This window comes from Trichosurus vulpecula, chromosome 3 (genome assembly GCF_011100635.1).
Source record: "Trichosurus vulpecula isolate mTriVul1 chromosome 3, mTriVul1.pri, whole genome shotgun sequence".
Lineage (NCBI taxonomy): Eukaryota > Metazoa > Chordata > Mammalia > Diprotodontia > Phalangeridae > Trichosurus > Trichosurus vulpecula.
In genome coordinates, this window is record NC_050575.1 from 95,513,656 (window position 1) to 95,535,955 (window position 22,300).

The window sequence follows — 22,300 nt, forward strand, 5'->3', positions numbered from 1 at the left end:
TCTATGCAGCCGGCCCGCCCCGGGGAGGGCAGCGGCCCCCGGGGCATGGACACCGGGGCCGGCCCGGGCCGGGGCACGGGGCTGAGGCGCTGAGCGGCGCGGGGCTCTGGGCTCGGGGCGCCCGCACCCTCTTGCCCGCACCCTCCTGCCCGCATCCTTCTCCCGCGCTCCTGGCCATGGGCTGCTCTCCGCGGGGCCTGTGGCCCGCGCTTCTGGCCCTCGTCCTCACCGTCCGACTCCGCGCCTCGGGTGAGTCACGCGGCGCGTGCGCGGCCCGGGCTCCGTGGGTCCGGGGTTGGGGGTGCGGGGGTCCAGGCGCGCGCCCCGCCGGGAGAGCCCGCTCCTCATGGCCCGGGGCCCCCGAGGCCAAACTTTGCGGGCCGAGATGCGGCTCCCCGCTGCCCTGCGCCCACCTCCCCGGGCCCCTTCTTCTTCCCCACTGGCGCCTCCGCCACTACCTCCTGCTCCCTCTCCCATCCCCACCACCGCCTCCTCCGCTCCCCGGACCCCCTCCCTCCCTCCCCACTGCCTAATTCTGGGTTCTGCGAAGCCGTCCGGAGCACCTGGGCGGGGGCGGGGGGGGGGGGTAAGATAGATGCCCTAGAGCGGGCGTTCTTGGTGGAGCCCTGGGCGAATGAACTTTGCAAGCTGGTGTGCTGGGACCCGAAGGCCACTGTGGGGGTGGGAGTGGGGGGGGGGGGGCCGCGGAGAAGGACAGAAAGGAGGACTCTGTGTCCTGGTTCTGATCTCAGTAGTAGAAAACCCAGGGAAGTCGATAGACCTGTCGCTAGTGTGTGTCCCCTACTGAAACTATAGCATCCCCTCTCCTGCCCGAATCCCATCTGTTCCACCCCTCGGCCCCCTCTCCACAAAGATGCTCCACTCACCAGCCTGCTCTGTGATGGGCTTAGCAGGCACACAGGGATCTGCACACATCTGGCTGGCCAGCCTGACTGCCTGCCCACCTCCAGTGCAGGTCGAACATGCCCCATGCATACCTAAGATAGGCTTCCATATGGACACAGTAGCAGTGCCCTCCAGGGATCTCACAGGAAAACATTCTTTTTTCCTTCATTAGCTATGAGTTGAGTGGAGCCCCTGCCTCCCTCTTGTCTCCTCTCCATCCTTGCCCCCCTTCCCTCTCTCCATCTTTCGTCCTTCTTGATCAGAGCCCCTATCTTTTCTCTGCCCTGCCCATCCTGGTTCTTTCTTCCTCTGCCCTTAGGGGCAGTAAGTGACTGGTTTGAGCCCCAGGAGATGGGACAGCTACCAGCCCAGGGCACCTTCAGTCTCCAGGGAAGCTGCTCTAAGCTCCCTCAGGCTCCGTTCCCTTTTCTCCTAGGGTCCCTTGTTCCAGGTAGAGGACAGGGCTTCACAGAGCCTGGCTTGGGGCACTGGAGGGACAGCTAGTCAATGTTTGATTGAAGGAAGCTGTTGCCAGAGGTGGTCTTGGTCATAGCGGTCATTCACAGTATTCACAGGCGCAGGGGTAACTCAAGGGGCCAGAGGCCTTGTGCTGCAGGATTTATTGGGAGAGTCTGCTGGTTAGAGCTCCTTGGGGGGAAGTGCTGCCTGATTGATGCTGATGCCCATTTCCTTAAATGGTCTCTCTAGGGAGCAATGCCTCCCGCTGGGCCTTTCTCCCAGTCTTTCCAATCCTTCTATTGTCCCTTCCTTTCTCTAAGTACTACTCCAGTCCCCTACCTCAATTTCCCACTTCTCCATCACCCCCCACTCCCTTCTGTCTCCTTTCATGTTCCTTCCAGCCTTTCTTCTACCCCACCTCTACCCCTCCTATTCCCCTGCCCCTTTTCAACCAGCCTCCTATTGCCTCCTCCCTACTCCATCCTGCCCCTCAGCATCCCTAAGACCCCTTCTGCTTCATTCCCACCCTTCTCTGTCCTTTACACTTAAGTTAGCCCTTCTGTCCTAGGATTTCCCTCACTCCCCCATCTTTGTGTTATGTCGTCACATGTTACACAAATGAACATGTATTGAGGGGTGTTTGCAGGTTACATAGATGGCATTGTGGTGATACACATGTATGCATGTTATGTGAACGAGTTGAGGAATTGACTGTTTCCCTGTTGCATAGATGGTCATTTGCGTGATGGATGGATGTGTTTGTGTGTTGCATGGATGGTCATGTATGTGATGGAGAATGTTGTGTGGATGGTCATGTGTGTTCTGGATGCATATTGCATGAGTGGTCCTGTGTGACAGGTGATCATGTGTTGGTATGTTGCACAGATGGATGTGTTTGTATGTGATGTTGAACATCTGGGTGAGGGTACACATGTGTTTATATGTTGTATGGATCAACTGGGGGGTGTTTGCATGTTGCCCAGATGGCTCCGTGTATTTGCAATTTGTACCACGTGTATGAGGGTTATATGTTTGTGTGTTGCACAGATGAACGTGGTGGGGGCTGCCAGTGAGTCAGGACGGCACAGCCTTGCGGAGGGTTGGTACCAGTCACTGGCAGATTCCTGGGGGGTGTGGAGAGAGAATTGAGCTTTGTAAGGGGATAAACTGAGAGGCAGTAGGGGAGAGCAGGGTATCAGAGCAGGCACCTGTTGGGCAGTGGCCAGGGTTGCCCAGCATGTGTATGTGTGTGTCTGGGGGTAGCCCTGGCCCCACCCCTGTCTGCCTCTCAGTCCGAGGGGAGGGGAAGGGAGGGGAGAGGAGGAGAAAGGAGCCAAGGTGGGCGCTCTAAAGGCCTTTCTCCAAACACTCAGGGTGGTCTGTTGTGCGTGGGTAGCATAGGTAGGAAGAGCCTGGGTGGCCCAGGAGTGACCCCTAGCCCTAGCGTCTCAGCTGTGTTCTCAGTGAAGGATGCAGGTCTGTGTGGGTATCTGTGTCGGCAGGGGGAGCTGGGTGCCCCAGCTCAGTGTTTGATGCCACTTCATTTGAGACCATAGCTCCACCCCCAACCTCCCCAGGCCTGACCCAGCCCTGACCCCAGTCCTCCTCCTCTCACATACCAATTTCTTTCACCCACACCCCTCTCCTATAACCTTCTATCTCAAATACTCACACCCATCTCCCACTTATACACATCCATCCCTCTCTCACACACCCTCATATCTGTTTCTCTTTCTTTCTCCCTATCCTTTTTTACACATACACCCTCCTGTTTGTCTAGTTCTCCCTCACATACACCCATCTCTTACACATATACCCCTGTTCTTATCTGTTTTTCTTTCTTTATACATGCATCCTTCTCTATCAAGCACATTTTCATTTCTGTTTTCTTCTTCCATGTAGGCCTTTTACACACAGACACCCCCCCCTTTTCCTCTCTCTCTCTTTTCCTCTCTCTCTCTTTCTTCTCTCCCTCTCTCTCTTTCTCTTCCTCTCTCTTTTCCTCTCTCCCTCTTTTCCCTCTCTCTCTTTTCCTCTCTCTTCCTCTCTCTCTTCCTCTCTCTCCCTTTCTCTCTCTCTTCCTCTCTCTTTCCCACTCTCTCTTTTTCCTCTCTTTCTTCTCTCCCTCTCCCTCCCTCTCTTTCTCTCTCCTCCTCTCTCTGTTTTCCTCTCTCTTTCCCTCTCTTCCACTTCTTTCCCTCCTTCTTGCTCTCTTTTTTCCCCTCTCTCTTTCTTCTCTCCCTCTCTCTCCCTCTCTCTCTTTCTCTCTGCTCCTGTCTCTTTTCCTCCTCTCTCTTTCCCTCTCTTCTACCTCTTTTCCTCCCTCTTGCTCTCTCTTTTCCCCTCTCTCTTTCTTCTCTCCCTCTCTCTCTTTCTGTCTCTCTTCCTCTCTCTCATTCCCTCTCTCTTTTTCTCTCTCTCCTTTTCTTCTTCCCCTCTCTCTCTTACACACACACACACACACACACACCCCTACACGTATCACTCTTCCCATGGAGGGGAAAGAGGGCCCCTCTCTGTATACTGGCCCAAAGAACAAGAGGGTCTCCCCCACTTGGCCCCCATCAACTCTAAGCATTAAGGCATCAAGCCCGGCCAGTGCAAACTAGGGGGTGGGGGCGGTGAGTAATATGTCCAGGGCTGTGTCTGTGGGCATGGCTCGATGACTTTATGTGTAGATGTAGTTCTGTGGATGTACCTCTCCGCCCTGATGCTCTAAGGTTTCCTGTGTGCTTTCCCTGGCTCTGACATTTCTCACAAAAGCACCACCATCCTCTCAGCCTCAGATCTGTGTCCTCTTTGCCTCTTTTCTCTCCTTCACGCTTCACATCCAATCAGTTGCCAAGTCCTGTCATTTTTTTTCCTTCCGAAATATACCTTGGAGTCATATCTTCCTCTTCAGCCCCTCTCCTCCCCCCACATCCAGTCCCCCATCACCACTGGCCCAGCCTCCCAACCAGCACCCTGTATCTTCCTCACCCAGTGCCAGGAGGCTCTGCCCTTCCAAATCCCTTTTGTACACATTTTCTGAAAGGCACTCTGTTGCTCAGATACCTTCAAAGCTCAGTTCCTATTTGAAGCCTTTCTGGATTCCCCCCATTGATTGATGCTTCCCCCCAAATTATTTTGTATTTACTCTGAATGTATATACTTTGCATTTGCATATCAGTATATATATATTGTATTCTTCCTCTCCCCACCCCCCTTCAAAAAATGCAGGATGTAAGATACTTGAAGGTAGAGATTGTTTCTTTTTTTTTTTGGTCTTTGTATCCCAAGTGTCTAGGACTGTGCTTGGCACATGGGTACCTTATAAATGGTCTGAATGAATGATTATAATTAATTCAATAAAGTGGAAAGAGTGCTAGACTTGGAGTCAGAAGACCTGGATTTGAATCCCAGCTCTGTTCTTTAATTGGCTATGTGACTGTGAGCAAGTTACTTAACCTCTCTGGCCTTAGTTTCCTCCTCTGCTAAGTGAGGACGGTATGTGGCCTGCATAGCTAGTGGTGCTATTGTGAGAAAGATACTCTTCGAATTTTAAAGTGCACCATAAATGTGAATCATGGCTGGGTTTTTTTTTATTATTATCATAGCCATTATGATCAAATCCCAACTTGTGTGTCATTCAAGGCTCTGTACCATTTGGCCCCAGTTTAACTTTCCAGCCTCATTTCCCACTACTACCTAATACAAACCCTCAGTCCCAGTCCTGCCTGCTTTCCCTTTGCTCTTTTGCTCCCTTCCCCTAGAATGGCCTTTCCCTTCCTCTCTGCCCACCTACACCCTTATCTGTTTTCCTGAACAAGAAGTAGGGAGAGCTTGGGCGTGAGGCACACCTCGGTCACTGAATGGTTATATGGCCTCAAGAAAAGCACTTCTCACCACCACCACCCCACCTCCCCCTCTCAGTTTTGATGTTTGCATAACGAGAGGGTTGGATTAGATGATGCCTGAGGTCCCATCCAGTCCTGACATTTTGGTTTCTAAATCCTTCACCTCTGGCTTAGAGATCTAGCCTGGAAAGGACCTCAGAGGCCACCCAATCCAACCCTCTTCCCTTTCAGATAAAGAAACTGAGACTCAGGGAGATTAAATTTCTTAACCCAGGTCCTCTGACTCTTCAGTCAGTTCTCTTTCCACTGGACCATGATGCACTGCTACAGTCTCCCCACTGCCATCTCCTCCTCTCTACACCTGTTGTTCAGTCGTTTTTCAGTGGTGTCCAACTCTTCGTGACCCCCTTTGGGGTTTTCTTGGCAAAGATACTGGAGTAGTTTGCCATTTCCTTCTCCAGCTCATTTTACAGATGAGAAAACTGAGTCCAACAGGGTTAAGTGACGTGCCCAGGGCTGTACAGCTAGTAAGTGTCCGAAGCCAGATTTGAATTCAGGAAGATGAGTCTTCCAGACTCCAGTGACGCAAACTAGCATTGATGGTTTCCCATGAATTCATGTATGGTCCCAGGAAATGTGTTGGCACCCACATGGAAGTGGATCTTATGAGAAGGAAGGTTGGTTCTCTTTCCCCACCTATAGCAGGGAGCGTAGGCAGCTGCTCTGGCCAGAGAACAGGACAGGAAGGGATCACCAGCTAGCAGGTGTGTCCTAGAACATCAGGAATGGTTTGAGGAAACCTGTTGCTTCTGCTCTTCAGGGCATTGGGGAGGGGCCCTTAGACTGAATGTGTATCCTGGAGAGGGGAAGGGAGCTGGCTACACACACACCCTTACTCAGGTACCAGGATGTGGTTTATATCATTCAAGCAACATTTATTAAGCACAGTGCTGTTAGGCCCTGGGAACATCAAGAGAAAAATTAAACCGTCCCTGACCTCAAGGAGCTTACATTCTAATGGAGGAGCCAACATAGATAAGTAAATAATAACATATCCGTACATAAGTCAGCAGACACAAAATGAACCTAAGGTGACACTAGGGAGGAGGAACCAGGAGGCAGAGGCAGAGGCAGGGAAAGTCTTTATGGAGAGGGTGGCTCTTGAGCTGAGTCTCAAAGCAAGCTAGGGATCCTAGAGCGGATGGGAGTTCTTTCCTAGGCCAGGAATACAACGTGTGCAAGGGCATGGAGTCAGGAGGTGAATGATGGAGTACAGAGCCAACTAAATGATTCGGTGGAGAAGGTACTGAGTTCAAATCCAACTTCAAACACTTCCTAGCTGTGTAACTCAGGGCAAAGCACTTAACTTCTGTCTGCCTTAGTATCTTCACCATAAAATGGGTGTGATAATAGCCAGGGTTACTGTGGGGATCCAATGAGATGATATAGCACAGTGCCTGGCACGTAGTAGGCATTTAATAAATGCTTGTTTCCCTCCTTCTTTGTGTGTGGCCGGACCTTAGCATGCATGAAGGGGAGTCATGTGTCATAAGGCTGGAGAGGTGGGTTGTACCTGGCTCTGAAGGACTTTAAATGCCAAGTAAAGGAATTTGCATTTGGTTCTAGCAGTAAGTCATAAAGAGCCACAGCAGGGGACTGACTCATAGGCCTTTGTCATTTATCTGGTTCTTTGAGGTTTAAAGAGAGCCATATTTGTGATGCAAGGGTATGTACCCGCATACATCTGCATGTATGTGTTGCTCGCTCAGGTATTCTGCCCCCAGGTGTTCACGGATATGCTGCTGTTTCTTTTCTACGAGTCGCTGGAATTCCACCTGCACAGTCCCTAGCTAGGTGGCCCAGTGGATAGAGGCCCCAGCCTGGAGTCAGGAAGACCTGAGTTTGAATCTGGCCTCAGTCACTTACTAGCTATGTGACCCTGGGCAACCGCCGTCTGCCTCAGTTTCCTCAGCTGTAAAAGGGGGTGATGATAGCACCTGCCTCTCTCTCAGGGAAGTTGTGAGGACCAATTGAGATACTTGGAAAGCGTTTAGCACACTGCCTGGTACATGATGGGCACTATATTAATGCTGATTCCTTTCCCTTTTCCCAAAACACTCTCATCCTGCCCCTCAGGAAGACTTGATAACTCAGACTCACAAAATGTTGGAGCCAGAAAGGTCCTCAGAGATTTTCTACTCCAGTCTCACCCTTCCCCCTTCATTTTACAGTGAGGAGGCAGAGACGAAGTGAGAAAACTAGGGAGGAGGAGGAGGAGGAGGGAGGGGGTCAACTTTTCTTTAAAAGGAAACACTTATTTTCCCATTTGGGTCTCATGACTCTTCATCTGGCATCTCTGGGATCTTCCCTCTTTGCAGATAGAGAAACTGAGGTTAAAGTGACTTGCCTACGATCACATGCCTGGCCCTTGGCACTGTCTTCTGCTGACCCTGCCATTCTTACAGACTCCCTCCCAACTCAGGCAGACCAACAACAAGAAGCCGGGGATGACTCAGGGATAGACTTTGGGCTCCCATTCCATGGTTGGAGAAAATTTGGAGGCTTGTTTTTGCTCAGAGTCCTTCGATCAGTTGTCTTGGTTGTGTTGGTTTTTCTAGTGGTTTATACAAAGGAGGAGCTTAATAAATGTTTGTTCAGTTGAATTAAGAAAAAAACCAGCTTGATTTGTAAGATGACATGGTATAGACCAGAGGCCAGTGTTTACTTAACTGGAAGTCAGCAGGGATCCAGACTTAGATCCCACCCTGGAAGCTTAAGAAGAGTATGTGACCACGGGCTTGGTGTCATTTTACCACTCAGAATCTAGTTTCCATATCTTTTTAAAAAACTTATTTTGTATTTTTTCATAATAGTTTCCATATCTGTAAAATGGGAATAATGAAATTTACAACGAGCAACAATAATATTTATGTACCAAATTAAAAAAAAACCCGTTGTATGATCTTACCAGTGAGGACATTCCTCTTCCATTTGCAAATCAGCACATCTCCATGATTTACAGTCTTAAGAGAGCTGCCTCTTAATGAGACAATGCAGGGAAATCCCTTTGGAAACCCTTTTTAAAAAAAATCTGGACCATAATATCATATATGTTATAAAACATCATAGCATGTCATATTCTATAATATAATGTTTTATAATGAATTCATTAGCATGTGGAGATCACCATAGGGGATAGTTAGGAAACTCCCCATACCAAGGGCGACTCTTCAGCAATTTTAGGGTTTTCGAGAATTGCCTGGGAGCACTGAGACATTAAAGTGACTCGCCCAAGGCCACACAGCCAGCATGTGTCAGAGGCGATTGAATGCCAGGTCTTCCTGACCTTTAGTCTGGCTCTCTATCTGCTTTGCCACAGTGCACCCTAAAGTAAACATCAGCTCTTACTGTTATCTGCTCGTGGTTCAGTACATTGTATATGAGTTGTTTAATAACTACACCTTGGATGCTTGGATCGTGGCCACTTGGCCACCAGCTTATTGCACAGATCTCACAGGTCAGAGGAGGGGTTCAGGAATCCCTGTCCCCCATCACTGCCTGGAGATTGATCTTCTCTCACCATTCAGACCACAAGGGGAGTCTGAAGTCACAACCCCGGATGACTGCAGGACAAGCCAGCTTAGACATCTTCTTCAGGGAGGCGTCTTTGTAGCCTTACTAACCATCAGCCTTTCACTCGTTAGACTGTGGGCTCCTTGAGAACAGGGACTATTTTTTTTTTGCTTTTCTTTGTATCCCCACCACTTAACACAGTGCGTAGCACATAGTAGGCACTTGATAAATACTAGTTGACTGGCCACTGGGGTCACAAACCTCCTGACAGAGAGGTGATGGATTCTGGAGGCAGAATAAGACATACATTTTTGGAGATGGCCAATGGGGGCATCTGTTTGATTACGAATGTGTTACAGGGGTTTTGTTTTTCTTCTTTCTTTTCTTCAATTTGGGAAAGAGAAGAAGAGATAAGGATAGGGTCTCTGCTCTTCCCCTCCTACCTGCCCCCCCCCCCAAAAAGAAGGAAATAGAAAGGTGAGAAGGAATCACAGACAAGCAGGACAGCTTTGAGAGTTACATGTTAAATGTATTATACAGTTAAAAATAAAAGCAAGCTGTACAGAATGGAGATTTGCAGTTTCTTGTACGTCCTCCTCCTTCTGTTCTACAATGTATATGGAAATGCGGTGTTTGTTAAGTTTAGATAAAAATAAAATTTTTTAAATTTACAGTAGAGGAAAGAGAACCAAGAACATATCCCCAGGGGAGCAGAGGAGAGAGTCATGAATCCCTTCATTCCTGGCTCCCCCTCTTTCTGGACCTTCGGAACTGGAACAGAGGTCTCAGGTTGTCCCTTGAGATTTGTCCCTGAGGCCCTGGGCAGAGGGTGCCACTGCCTTTCCAGCCTTATCTTGATTGGACTGTTTTCATTCTTGTGGTTTAGGGTTAGAAGGGTTTCTCCCACTCTTTGCCCTCCCTTCCCAGTAAGGCTCTTTGCTCTTAGGAATCTTGCCAGCCCCCACCCTAAATACAGATCTGGGCTCCAGATCAGGTAGGGGCCTGGGTTCCCAGTGGGTGATGGAGACTGCAGGCAGGAGGGGAGGGAGTGGTCATTAGCAGCATAGAGCAGGGTCACCTAGTCCAATTTTCTCATTTTACAGATGGGGAAACTGAGACTCAGAGAGGGGAAAGGCCTTGCTCACAGGCACACAGCTAGGGAGCAGCGGAGCTGGGATCCAAGCCCAGCTTTCCCATCTCTCCATCTAGTATTTTGTCCAGTACAACATTCTGCATCTTTGCTCTCTGCTATGACCATCCCATAGGCCTGGATGCCCCATCTATTAAAAGCATTCTCCTCCTTCCAGGACAGATCCTGCTGCCAGCTGGCTCCTCCACAAAACCCTTTCCATCAGATTTCATCTGCCTCTACCTCATTTCATAGTTATTTGTTCACGTTTCTACATCTTGTTACAGTCCAAGCTCCTGTGGGGTTTTTTTAATACCAACCAGGAATACTGTATACAGTAAGGGCTTAATGAAAGTTAAACAGAATTGAGTTGACACAGTCCCTGGGGGTCAATCATCTTGGTGTCCTCAGCTAGAACAAATCCTGACCTTATCTGAGGGGTTGGAACTCACCTTGCCTCAATCCAACTCAATTCACTTTATGAAGAATTTATTAAGTGCTTTCTCTGTGCCAGGCCCTTTGCTACATTCTGGGAATATAAAGACAAAAATGAAAGTCTCTACTCTCAAGGATTTTATATTCTACTGGGAATAAACTACTTGTACACAGATAGGTCTCCAAAAACTAAATACAAAGCAGTTGTATTTATTACGACAAAATAATTAGTGAAGGGGTAACACTAATTACTTCAGGGAATCAGGAAAAGTCCCTTGAAGGAGGTGTCACTTGAGCTGGGCTTTGAAGGGAGGGAGGGGTTCCAAGAGGCAGAAATGAGGAGGGAGGGCATTCCAGGCCTAGGGGACAAACAGCTGATACAAAAAAACCAAACCAAAACAAAAAGGCCCAGAGATAGGAGATGGAATGTGGATAGGAAGTAGTAAGACTAAGAGGGCTCCTTTGGCTGGATTGTAGAATACATGGGAGTCATGGGTAATCAGCCTGAAAGAGAGGTGGGAGAAAGATTGTGAATGCCAGAGAGAGGGCTTTCGATTTTAACAGATCGTGAAAGGCTTTCAGTGCCAGACAGAGGAGTTTGTATTTTGTCCTTAAAGACAATAAAGAACTTGAGGTTTCTTGAACAAGGGAATGACACAGTCAGACCTGAGTTTCAGAAATAACCAATTTGGCAACTGGGTGAGGAATTTATTGGAGAGGAAAGAGACGAGATGCAGAGGTTCCAGTGAGGTGCCTTCTGTAATGATAGCACAGGTGAGAAGCAACGAGGTCCTGAGGGTGGTTGTGGTGTGTGGATAGGGAGAAGGAGATGTTTCCAGAGGGGTTGTGAGGAGTTGAATCCACAAAACTTGGCAACAAATTGGATACAGAGAGTAGGAATGAAGAGTTGAGGCTGACTCCTGCTTTTCAGAACTGGTTAACCTGGAAAACAGAACTGCGACAGAAATAGGGAGGTCAGAAGGAAGGGTGGGTCTATAGGGACAGATAAGGAGCTTTGTGAGGTGGGGTGTGACTGTAAGAACAGGAATAGTGAGGATCTGCTGCTTGCATGTGCATACTTCCAGGTGGGTGGGTGGGGACTTGAGACACTGACGACCTTTTCTAGACCACCTTTGCTCTGGGTGGCAGGTGTTCCCAACGGTCTTGCACACATCTGCCTGCCACCTGCTCCACCCACAGCGGGACTCCGCACCTGCTGGTGAAGGTGGTTGCTGATGTGGGAGCAGGGATCATGGTGGTTCCAGGCATCACTCAGTTTGCTGAGGGACGGGCCAGGTAAGCCTGTGCCTAGATCAGAATGTTTTTGTTTCATCCTTCTGCAAACCCAAGGAAAAAAAAAAACAGGCCCTCCCTGAGGATCAGCCAGGCACATATGAGACCTGACCCATGCGTACAGAAAGGAAGACATGCCATCCCTGATGCTTTTGTTTCTAAACTCTGGGTATGAGCTATTCTGGCTCTGATATAAGGCTGTTTAGGGTCACACAGAGCCCTCTCTGCCCCCAGCTCCCAGCCCTGCCCAAGGGAGAATGATTGGGAAAGGGACACTGGTAAAAGAGTGTGGGGAAGACTTAGCACTCACCTAGGACAAATGCCTCATTTATCCGAGGAGGGAACTGACACTTAAAGAGGGTCACTCAGGTACTAAGTATAAAAGCCAAAATTCAAACCCAGGACCACCATCTCTAAATCTAGTTCTGTTTTTACATTTGTGGGGAGTGTGTGTGTGTTGGAGAAAGAGAAAGGAAAGAGGTATAGAGTGTCTTTGTTTGGATTTCCTCCCATGGGATTAGAAGAGAGCAGGATTGGGGAGGGGGAGCAGGAGCCCTGGCTGCCTTTGTCTTTTCCTGTAGGTGAGATGTGTGTTTGCGTGGGGCAGGGAGCTCCTCCCCTATCCCATTCCTTTCGGTCTCAGTGCCCAGGAGCCAGGTGGAAAAAGAAAGAGAGGTCTCTCCCAATCTTTGCCCTCCCTTCCCAGTAAGGCTCCTTGCTCTTAGGAGTCTTGCCAGCCCCCACCCTAAATCCAGATCTGGGGTCCAGATCAGGTAGGGGCCTGGGTTCCCAGTGGGTGATGCAGACTGCAGGCAGGAGGGGAGGGAGTGGTCATTAGCAGCATAGAGCAGGTAGGAAAGGTACAACCTCTCCTGCAGCTTAAAGCTTTTGCTTCTTCTACCCAGCCCTTTTCCCAGCTCAGCATCTGGAAGGCCCCTCGGTCAGGGTCACCTTGAAGCTCCCAGCTGATATTAAGGGGAAGGGGAGTTAGTCTTCTGCTCCGAGATACTTTTCAGCACTGGGCAGGGCCAGGGAGGGTGGAGAGAGACAGACAGGATGGGACTGGGAGGAGGGTGTCTAGGGCCCTGGTCCCCTTTCCTTGTTTCAAGGGAAGGGAATGGCTTGGGCTCACCCACCTGGTGCCTTCCTACTTGAAGCCCAGCCGTAGGGGCCTCAGAAGCTGACTCTCACAGATCACCCAGACCTCTGCCGCTTCCAGCACAATAGAAATCCCTCACCTCTGTAGCCAGAGGGCTCTGTGTGCCTGCTGTTCTTTTCTATATGAATCTAACTGTTGCTAAGTAGGGGAACATCCACGTTCTTTCTTCAGTCCCCAGAGATCCCAACTGCACTTTCCTTCCTTCTCTTAGCCTCAGCTCATTGTTTCAGACTCTGACCCTCAGGGACCTGATGAGGGCCCCCCAGGCATTCTCTGAAGGAGGATGGGTAGAGGCCACTTGCCATCTCTCTTTCTATTCCCATCTCCTTGGGGTTCAAGCCCTAGCACAGGCCTCCCATCCCTGCTTCTACCACCATCAGGACTGGGACAATCTCTGAGCCAGAAGGAGGCCCAGAAGGGCTGGGGTGGGACTTCTTAGTTTAGGGACAAGGGAGGCAATCGAAGAACCCTAGGGACACTTGGCAGATCGAAACCATCTGGTTTTAATCAGTAGGCACGTGAGCAGGTTTGCCAAGGCCCCAGCCCAGAGTCCACAGGGATTAGCAATTAACAGCTTCAACTTCTCCCTGACTTTTTCCCCCCTTAGCCTGAGAGGAGTCCCTAGGGAAGAGCTCCCCTCCCTTCCCCCTTTCTTAAACTCTGGAAAAAGATATTAATACCTGCTGGGGGTAAGGTGAGATACTGTGAGATAAGGAACCCTCCCTCTAGGCCTGGGCTCCCAAATAAGGGCAGGTACCCTAGAACCTATATCACTGTTCTCCGTCAGAAATCTGTGAAGTTATTTGGCAGCCATTCACTCCCCTCCCCACTCTCCCTTCTTTTGGTTTTCCTCTTTCCCAGAATGGGAAGACTCTCTTATCTTATCCATGCCTCCCCTCCCCAAACAAAGAACTCACCCGGGGATCTTTCCATGTACGACTTTGGGCTAGTGATTTAACCTAGTTCTCAGTTTTCTGATGATTAAAATGAGAGAGTTAGACTAGATCAGTCCATTGATAAGCATCTATTAAGTTCCTACTGTGTGCCAGGCATCATGCTAAGCACTGGGGATATAAAGAAAGGCCAAAAAACCCCAACCATTCCTGCCCTCAGAGAACTTGCAGTCTAATGAACAGATGGCTGAAGGCCCTTCCGGCTCTATACCTAAGATTCTAAGTCCCCATAAGGGGGCATTTTTGCCTCCAAGAAACCCTAGCTCTGGGCTTTGGAAGGTAGGTTTCCTGGACCTGCCATCTGAGTTTTCATTGCTGTATTTCATGTCTTCCCAACTAGACAATGAGCACCTCAAGGGCAGGAGAAACCCAGTTTCTTTCAACTCTGTGCTCCGTATGGCTTGGAGCCTAGGGCCTAGCACACAGTGGGAGAAGTGCTGGATTGAGCATCCAGAGTTCTAGGGCTGTGACATCGAATGGGGATGATGATGCCTGGCGAGCCTTCCTTCCTGGGTTGTTCTGAGTGAGGGCTGAGAGAATGGGTGGAGAAGCTTTGAAACCAGAAAACACTACCACCCCCACACACACTCTCTGCATGCAATTTGGAGCTATTATTATAATAGGCACTTGTTTATTTGATTCTGATTCGGTCACTGAGTTCTATCCCCCTCCACCCTCTGGCTCCTCCTTCCTGAAAGATGTGAGTGCAGTCTTGTTTCCCATGCTAGCTCATTTGGGTGTGAGGCCCCAGTGCTTCTGTAGGATAAGCTCAGTGAGGGCTGAGGGAGCAGAAGGAGGGACTGAGCTAGGGGCTGATGTGGACTGTCTAGGCCTGTCCTGGTATACAGGGCAGTTCCTGGGCATCATTGGTCCCTTTCTTAGAGCCATCCTAAGATACCGGAGTTACAGATTTAAAGCTAGAAGTGACCTTTGAGGCCATCGAAGCCAACCACATCATTTTATAGCTGAGGAACTGAGACCAAGAGTGAGTAACTTGCTCGGGATCACACATTTAGTGTCTGAAGAGGGATTTGAACCCAGCTCTTCCACACTCCCAAGTCCAACACTCAATCCATTATGGCACAGTGTCTCTAGGTCAGAGGAATGTGGAAAGAGGAGTCAGCCTTGGTCATTGTCAGGAGGGCTCCTGGCCATGGTTTAGAAAGCCTTGGGTAGGGGACGCAGAGGAGGAGGTGGATGGATATAGTGCATTGATGGTTCTAGGGGAGGGCCACCCAAATTGGAGACCATGTCACCCAGAAATTTGTTTAAGCATTGTCAGCTCCTTTACCTGGAAAAGAGACAGCTTAGTGGGTAAATGATAATTACCTGTAAGACAGAATTTTTGAGAAGTACTGAGCTATCACTCCATGTTTTCTCTTGGAAAGTAGTTGGCTAAGAGGAGGTGGGGGTTGAAGGAGAAGGGGCGGGGGGGGGGGGGGGGGGTCAGATGGGAGTAAAGTCAGCTGGTCCCACTGATTGGTCCAGCCACAGCCTCTCTGGTAGTAGGTGTGTTAGTAAGCAAAATGGGGTCTTAGCACTTAGTTCAACAAGTGCTCTTGAAAAGTTTGGTTTGTTTCCTTTGAGTAATTCAGTGTACTTCATTGAGCCCTACTAGGTGCTAAGCCCCAGGCCCAAACCCCATTAGGTGTAAAACCTATGTGGGTGTGGATTGGTAACTAAGGTAGGGCCCAAGGTGGGGCTAACTCAGGGGAGGGCCTAGTTTTACACATGAGTTTGAGTGATAGGTTTGGGACATCAGAGCCTCTTAGACCACGTGGGTTTAAGTCGCCTCTTTGTGACAATTTTAGGTCATATGGGTGAGTCGCATGTGTGACTCACCCCCGACGTTGAAAAAGATATAAAACCAGGGGTTGGCTTTCTCTTCTTTGGAGCTCTTTCCCACAGCAGTGGTGGCGCGTGACTCTGGGCCAGTCATTATTCTGAGCTCCTGGGCTGAACCTAGGTGTTGGTAACTATGAATTGTATTGGGTCTATCAACAGATAGGGCTGTGACATCGAATGTTTGATACCTGTGTTTCAAGATAATTTGTTTCCTTTTTAATCCTGTGTATTTTATATTTTCCATTTAAAAACATTATTCTGAGAAGGGGTCCATTAACTTCACCATACTGCCAAAGAATTCCACGTCACAAAAAAGCTTAAGAAAGAAACTCTGTCCTAGTGTGTTACGTTGGAATTTGCCAATCCAATCTAATAAGCATTTATTAAGTGTTTGCTATGTGCAAGGCACTGTGATAGGCCCTGAAGAGACAAAGAAAAATGCTAAATTTTGTTCTGCAATGTTGGGGAGAAAACAGCCTGTTGATGTTTGTAATTTGTTTGTAATTTGATCTGAAGTTCAGTGTGCTGGCTTTTCCCCCTGAACTAAGTGAACGCTGTCTGTATGCTGAATTAAAGTAAGCTTGTCAACCCCTTCACGTAGCTTTCCTTAGTTAAGTAGATCAAAAGAACCTGTGCTTTTGCAGCATGTTGGCAGCTTTCTGGTGCCACAGAAGCTGCTAGCTGGGTTGTTGAAACAGTAGGTCAGGTATAGGGAGGATAGAGGAGCCCAGGGGACCAGGGACAGGTTCCTAGGGATGCTGCTGCTTGGAGCTGATCCAGGGAGCATTTGCATTTAGCCCCTAGGGCTTTCATGTTTCATTCCTTTCTAAACCTGATCTAATCTCCAATTCCCTGTCTCTCTTCTGCTGACATGTATTTTTGCCCAATTCCAGCCCTCAGTCCATTTTCTCCCCAACATTGCAGAACAAGATTTAGCATTTTTTTTTGTCTCTTCAGGGCCTATCACAGTGCCTTGCACATAGCAAACACTTAGTAAATGCTTATTAGATTGGATTGGCAAATTCCAACGTAACACACTAGGACAGAGTTTCTTTCTTAAGCTTTTTTGTGACGTGGAATTCTTTGGCAGTATGGTGAAGTTAATGGACCCCTTCTCAGAATAATGTTTTTAAATGGAAAATATAAAATACACAGGATTAAAAAGGAAACAAATTATCTTGAAACACAGGTATCAAAATTTTTAAAAAAAAATTAGTTCAGACCCCACGTTAAAAATGTCGGCTTTATAATGAGGCCATTAGAAGTAGTGATCAAGAGACCTTTCTGTGGGGTTTGCCACTGCTAACTGCACATAGTCCTCTATTCAGGATACTCTCTCCCTTCTTGGATTCAGAGACCAAACTCATGTTGGTCTCCTCTCTCTCTACTGCACTGGGTTCTCTTTCTTCTTCTATCCACTAAATAGAGTTGACCTCAAAGGCTCAGCTGTTGTCTCATCTTTCCTACACTCACTTATCAGCCTCATCCACCCCCAAAGCTTCAACTCTCAACTCTTCGTGAGAATATATTTCCCACTCTGACCTTCCTCAAAAGTTTTAAGGTTTCTGAAGCTGGGATCTGTGGATCGATTTCAGGCTCCATGAACCTGGATAGGAAAAAAAGAATTCTATCTTTATTTTCACTAACCTCTAACTGAAATTTAATATTTCCTCCCAATTATTTAAAAATATTATCCTGAGAAGGGGTACATAGGCTTCACCAGACAAACAAAGGTGTCTCCCTCTGGACTATGCCTAGATCTAACCAACCGTAAATTGGTTGAGTCTTCCTTTGAAAGTGTCTCAAAATGACCCCTACCCCAGTCATCCATCCCCAAGGTTATCACTCTCAGTTCCTTACCACCTGTCCCCTAGACTATTCTAAGTCTCCTAAAATGGTTTGGCTACCTCCATTCCCCCCTTCTCCCCAATCTATTCTGCATGACACTGGAGTCAGTTTTGGGGAGTAGGGTAGGAGGGTGCTTGCAGGCAAAATCTTGGTTAACTCTAGAGCAGGATGCTGAGAAGGATGGCAGCAGGCCAGTGTGAGGAAAGGGGCTGTGTCATAAACTCTGGAGATGATCTGGGTGTCAGGCCAAATTATTCTGATTTTTAAGGTGATGGAGACTTGCTTGTATTTTCCTGGCTGGTTCTTGGTGGGGCAGAGAGATGTTCAGTGATTTCAGTGTTAGGAATGAGAATAACAAGCCTGCTGTGCCACCAGGAGCTTCCTGATCAGCTGGCACCAAGCCAGGGATTGTAGAACAAGCAAATAATCCCCTACATCCAGGCAGACAACTTCTTAAATTGGGGCAAGGAAGCTACCCGCAGGAATCAGAGAAATAGCAAAGGGTTTTCCTAGGACTTGAGGCAGGAAACAGTAGCTGGTGAACTTTAATTAAAAATTAAATTAGAAATGAATCAAGCATTTATTAAGGACCTACTGTGTGCCAAAAGCTGAGCTTAGGTATCCCTCAGTTTAGCCCTGAGTAGTTTACCTTTATCAGTACTTATGAACTCCACTGATTCTCTGTAACCTCTAGGATCAAATGCAAACTTGTTTGGAATTTAAAACTCATAACAATCTGGTTCAAGTTACCTTTTAGGTACTCTGTGGTTCAGCCCAAATGGCCTTATCGTTCGTCACACGTGACATTCCCTCCTCACTCCATTCCTTTGCACCAGCTGCTCTCCCCATGGCTAGAATGCCTTCTCTCCTTACATCTGCTTTTTGCAATCTCTAATTTCCTTCAGACCTCTGCTTGAACACTTCGCTTCTATTATTCCATAACCCACCCACCCCCACTCCCCACCATTAACTTGTTTTTATTTTTTATCTGTCTATCTCTCTCTGTATGTGTGTACACACACACACACACACACACACACACTTGTGTTCTATGGAATATAAGCTCCTTGAGGACAGGAACCAATCATTTTTTTCTTTGTATTCCCAGCTAGCACAGTGTTCGGTATATTTAGTCCATAAAAATTTCTTAAGCCTGCCACTGGGTCTATATCCCAGAGAGATCAAAGGAAAAGAGCCCATATGTGCAAAAATATTTATAGCAGCTCTTTTTGTGGTAGCAAAGAATTGGAAATGAGGGGATGCCCATCAATTGGGGAATAGCTGAACAAGTTGTGGTATATGATTATGATAGAACGCTATTATTCTATAAGAAATGACAAGCAGGATGTTTTGAGAAAACCCTGGGAAGACTTACAAACTGATGCAAAGCTGAAGTGAGCAGAACCAGGACAACAGTGATATATATTATCAATTGTGAATAACTTAGCCATTCTCAGCAATATAGTGAGTCAAGACAATTTCTGAGGACTTATGATGAAAAATGTTCTCCACCTCCAAAGAAACAACTGATGGAGTCTGAATGCAGATTTTATTTTATTTTATTTTATTTTACTCTGTTTATTTTCCTTGGGGGTTTTTTGTCTGTGTTTAGTATGTTTCACATGTATCCCCTATATCCAATTGCTTGCCTTCTCGAGGGATGGAGAGGAGGAGGAAGGGAGAAAATTTGGAACTCACAATTTTCAAAAAATGTTTAAAAATTTGCATGTAATTGAGAAAAATAAAATAAAAACATTATTTACTGTGTTCCAAACGCTGCTAAGCACTGGGAATACAAAGACACAGTAGGTGCTTGATAAATGCTCATTGAATGAATGATTGAATCATGTTGCTGCTCTGCTCAGAAATCCTCAGTGGCTCCCTGTTGCCTACAGAGTGAAGTTTATGCTCCTTTGTCTAACATTCAAGGTCCTCCATTATCTGGCACTACCTTACCTTTTGAGCCTTATCAAATATTGTACTACCGTCTAATCCGCTATGCCTTTGTACATATTCCCTGTGTCTGGAAGGTCTTCTCTTTCTCTTCACTTGCTTAATTCCCACCTATCCTTTGAAAGCTGAGCTCAAGCTCCACCTCATTCAGGAAGAATTCCCTGTTTTCCAGGGTCAACAATAGGTTTCTGCCTCAGATATCACATATGTACCTCTATGATGCACTTATGTAGTGTATATTACAGTTAGTGATGTTGGCATCTTCTTAGATCGTGAGCTGTGTGTAAGCAGGAACCATATGTCACCTAACATCTTTGTAGCTCACCCAGAGCCCAGGACATGATGATCTGCATACAATAAGCACTTAAAAAATATTTGCTGAATGAATGCAAGGACATCTCAAGCTCAGTATGTCCAAAAGAGAACTCATTTTCTTCCCCCATAAACTAGCTTTTCCTCCATACTTATCTTCATTGACTTCTACTGTCTTTAGGATGAAATATAAAGTCTTCCAATTGGCATTTAAAGCTCTTTGCTCTCTGGCTGTTTCTTGCCTTTCCAGGCTACTTTACTTACTCCCTCAACAGACTCTGAAATCCAACTGTGGCTTTACACAGCAGTCTCTCATGCCTGGAATGCTTCCCCTTGTTGTATGACCCTGAGCAAGTCACTTAACCCTGCTTGCCTCGGTTTCCTCATCTGTAAAATGAGCTGGAAAAGAAAATGGCTCAGAAAACCCCAAATGGGATCCCAAAGAGTCGAACACAACTGAACAATAACAAATCCCTTGCCTGGAATGCTTTCCCTCTTCACCGCCAATTCTTAGAACCTCTGACTTCCTTCAAGACTCAGCTTAAATCCTGCCATCTTCAGGAGGCATTTGCTTTCTACCTACACTGTGTATATCTTGTGTCTCGTTATTTTGATGTTATCCCCCTTTTCCAGATGTGAGCTTCTGGAGAAGAGGAGCTGTTTCTGTCTTTCTTTGCATCCCTAGCACGTACCTTAGTACCTGGCATATAGTAAATGCTTAATAAATGCTTACTGAGTGACTGCTGAGAGCATCAGCACCGTCCACGTTATGCACCTGGAAGTCATCTTTGGCTCTACCTTCTTTCACCCCTAGTGAATTCACATCTAGTGAACTGACACATTTTGTCTATCCTTCCTTTACAGTACCTGTCCCATTTGTCCACTTCTGTCAGACTCACGTAGCATATGACTCTTCTCCATTCAGATAGCACCACACTAGTTCAAGCCCTCGTTGTCTCTGGACAATTGCAGTAGCCTCCTCATTGCACTCCTGGCTTGTTGTCCCCTCTCTCTCCAAACCTCTTCAATCCATCTCTCATAGCACCACCAAAATATTCTTCCTTAGGTACAGGACTCACCTTATTACTTCCCTCCTCAAAAAATTTTCAGCAGTTCCCTGTTGCCTCTAAGATAAAATACAGACTTCTCAGGTCGGAATTTAAAACCCTTCCTGGGATAGCTAGGTGGTGCAGTGGGTAGAGTACTGGCCTTGGAGTCAGGAGGACCTGAGTTCAAATGTGGCCTCAGACACTTGACACACTAGCTATGTGACCTTGGGCGAGTCACTTAACCCCAATTGCCCTGTCTTCCTCCAGACAAAAATTTTTTAAAAACCCTTCCCAATGTAACTCCAGCCTGCCTTTCTAGATTTATTCCACACAATTCCCCTTCATGAACTCTAGCTAAACTAGTCTAATTGCCATTTTCCAAATTTGGCATCCATCTTCCGTCTCCGTGCTTTTGGATAGGTTGGAATGCATTCCTTTCTGAGATTTCCCAATTTTCTTTAAGGATCACCTCCTACAGGAAGCCTCTCCTGATCTTCTGAGTGATTAGCACTTTCCCCTTCCTCAAATTATCTTATATTTCTCTTTGTATCCCCAGTAGAATGTTGGCTTCTTGAGGGCACCGATGATTCTTCACTCCTGTCTTTGTAATCCTTAGTGGATCAGCTCAGACGTGATGCCTGATGTCTAGTAGGCACATTTGAAGTGCTCGTTGAATGAAATTGAAGGTAGTGGGTGTAGGTAATTCATTCAAAGAGTAAGGAAGAAGAGGTAACCCGAAAGACTTAAAGGGTCAAAGGAAGGCTTCTTTGCCAATAAGCAAGGGGACATTGTGTTTCCTTTGAGGAGCCAGGAAAAGAAAAGGTTAGAGAGGAAGGAGCCAGGGCAGAGGAACAATGGAAGAGTCGGAAAGGGAGAGGAGCACGCTTGTCTGCCGAGGGGCACCGGCCATGGAATTGGCTTTCTCTGGAAAGGGAACGTGCAGAGTGTGGCAGGGAGAAAACAAAAGAATTCCCTTGTCTTCACCCTTGCTACTCTTCTTCCTCCCTCCGTCCCCATCATCTAGTCCTTCTGTCTGTCAATCAGCAATCCCAACAAACATTTATCAAGCACCTATGCTCAGCCCTGTCAATACAAAGACCACAACAAAACAGTCTCTGCCCCCAAGGTGTTTACATCCTCTGATATTGGCGGAATAAACAAAAGGTAGTTTTGGAGGGAGGGCAACATCCCTTCTACCATCTCTGTCTCTATCTCCACCATCTTTCCCTTCCATCCATCCCCTTCATCCATTGCCCCCTATCCATTTCCCATACTGAGCCAGGCCAAAGTTGAGTGGAACCTGCTTTGTATTCCGTATGAGAGCAAAGAATGAGTAGTACAGGGTAGAGGGCACTCAGGGCTGGGGAGTGGACTAGGAGGGCCTGTGAGGTGGAGGAGGAGTGAGTGCTAAGGAGTCAGGGAGGGCAGCATTTGCTCTAACTGATGTTGGAGACTAGTCAGGCCTAGTTCAGGGCCAGGAAGACTGACTGACAGGCCCAGTGAGTGAGGCTTCTCAGTCAGTGGAAATCTGATTTGATGGGAACAGAAGG

General features: G+C 47.5%; 1 protein-coding gene across 1 annotated transcript in view; it reads left to right on the forward strand.

The window, feature by feature from the left end:
- Positions 1 to 227: 227 nt before the first annotated feature.
- Positions 228 to 22,300, forward strand: part of UNC5A (unc-5 netrin receptor A) — a 106,183-nt gene continuing 84,110 nt past the window's right edge. The window contains exon 1 of the mRNA XM_036751713.1: positions 228 to 249. The gene's annotated coding sequence lies outside the window, so the exon portion shown is untranslated. The remainder of the gene's footprint in view (positions 250 to 22,300) is intronic.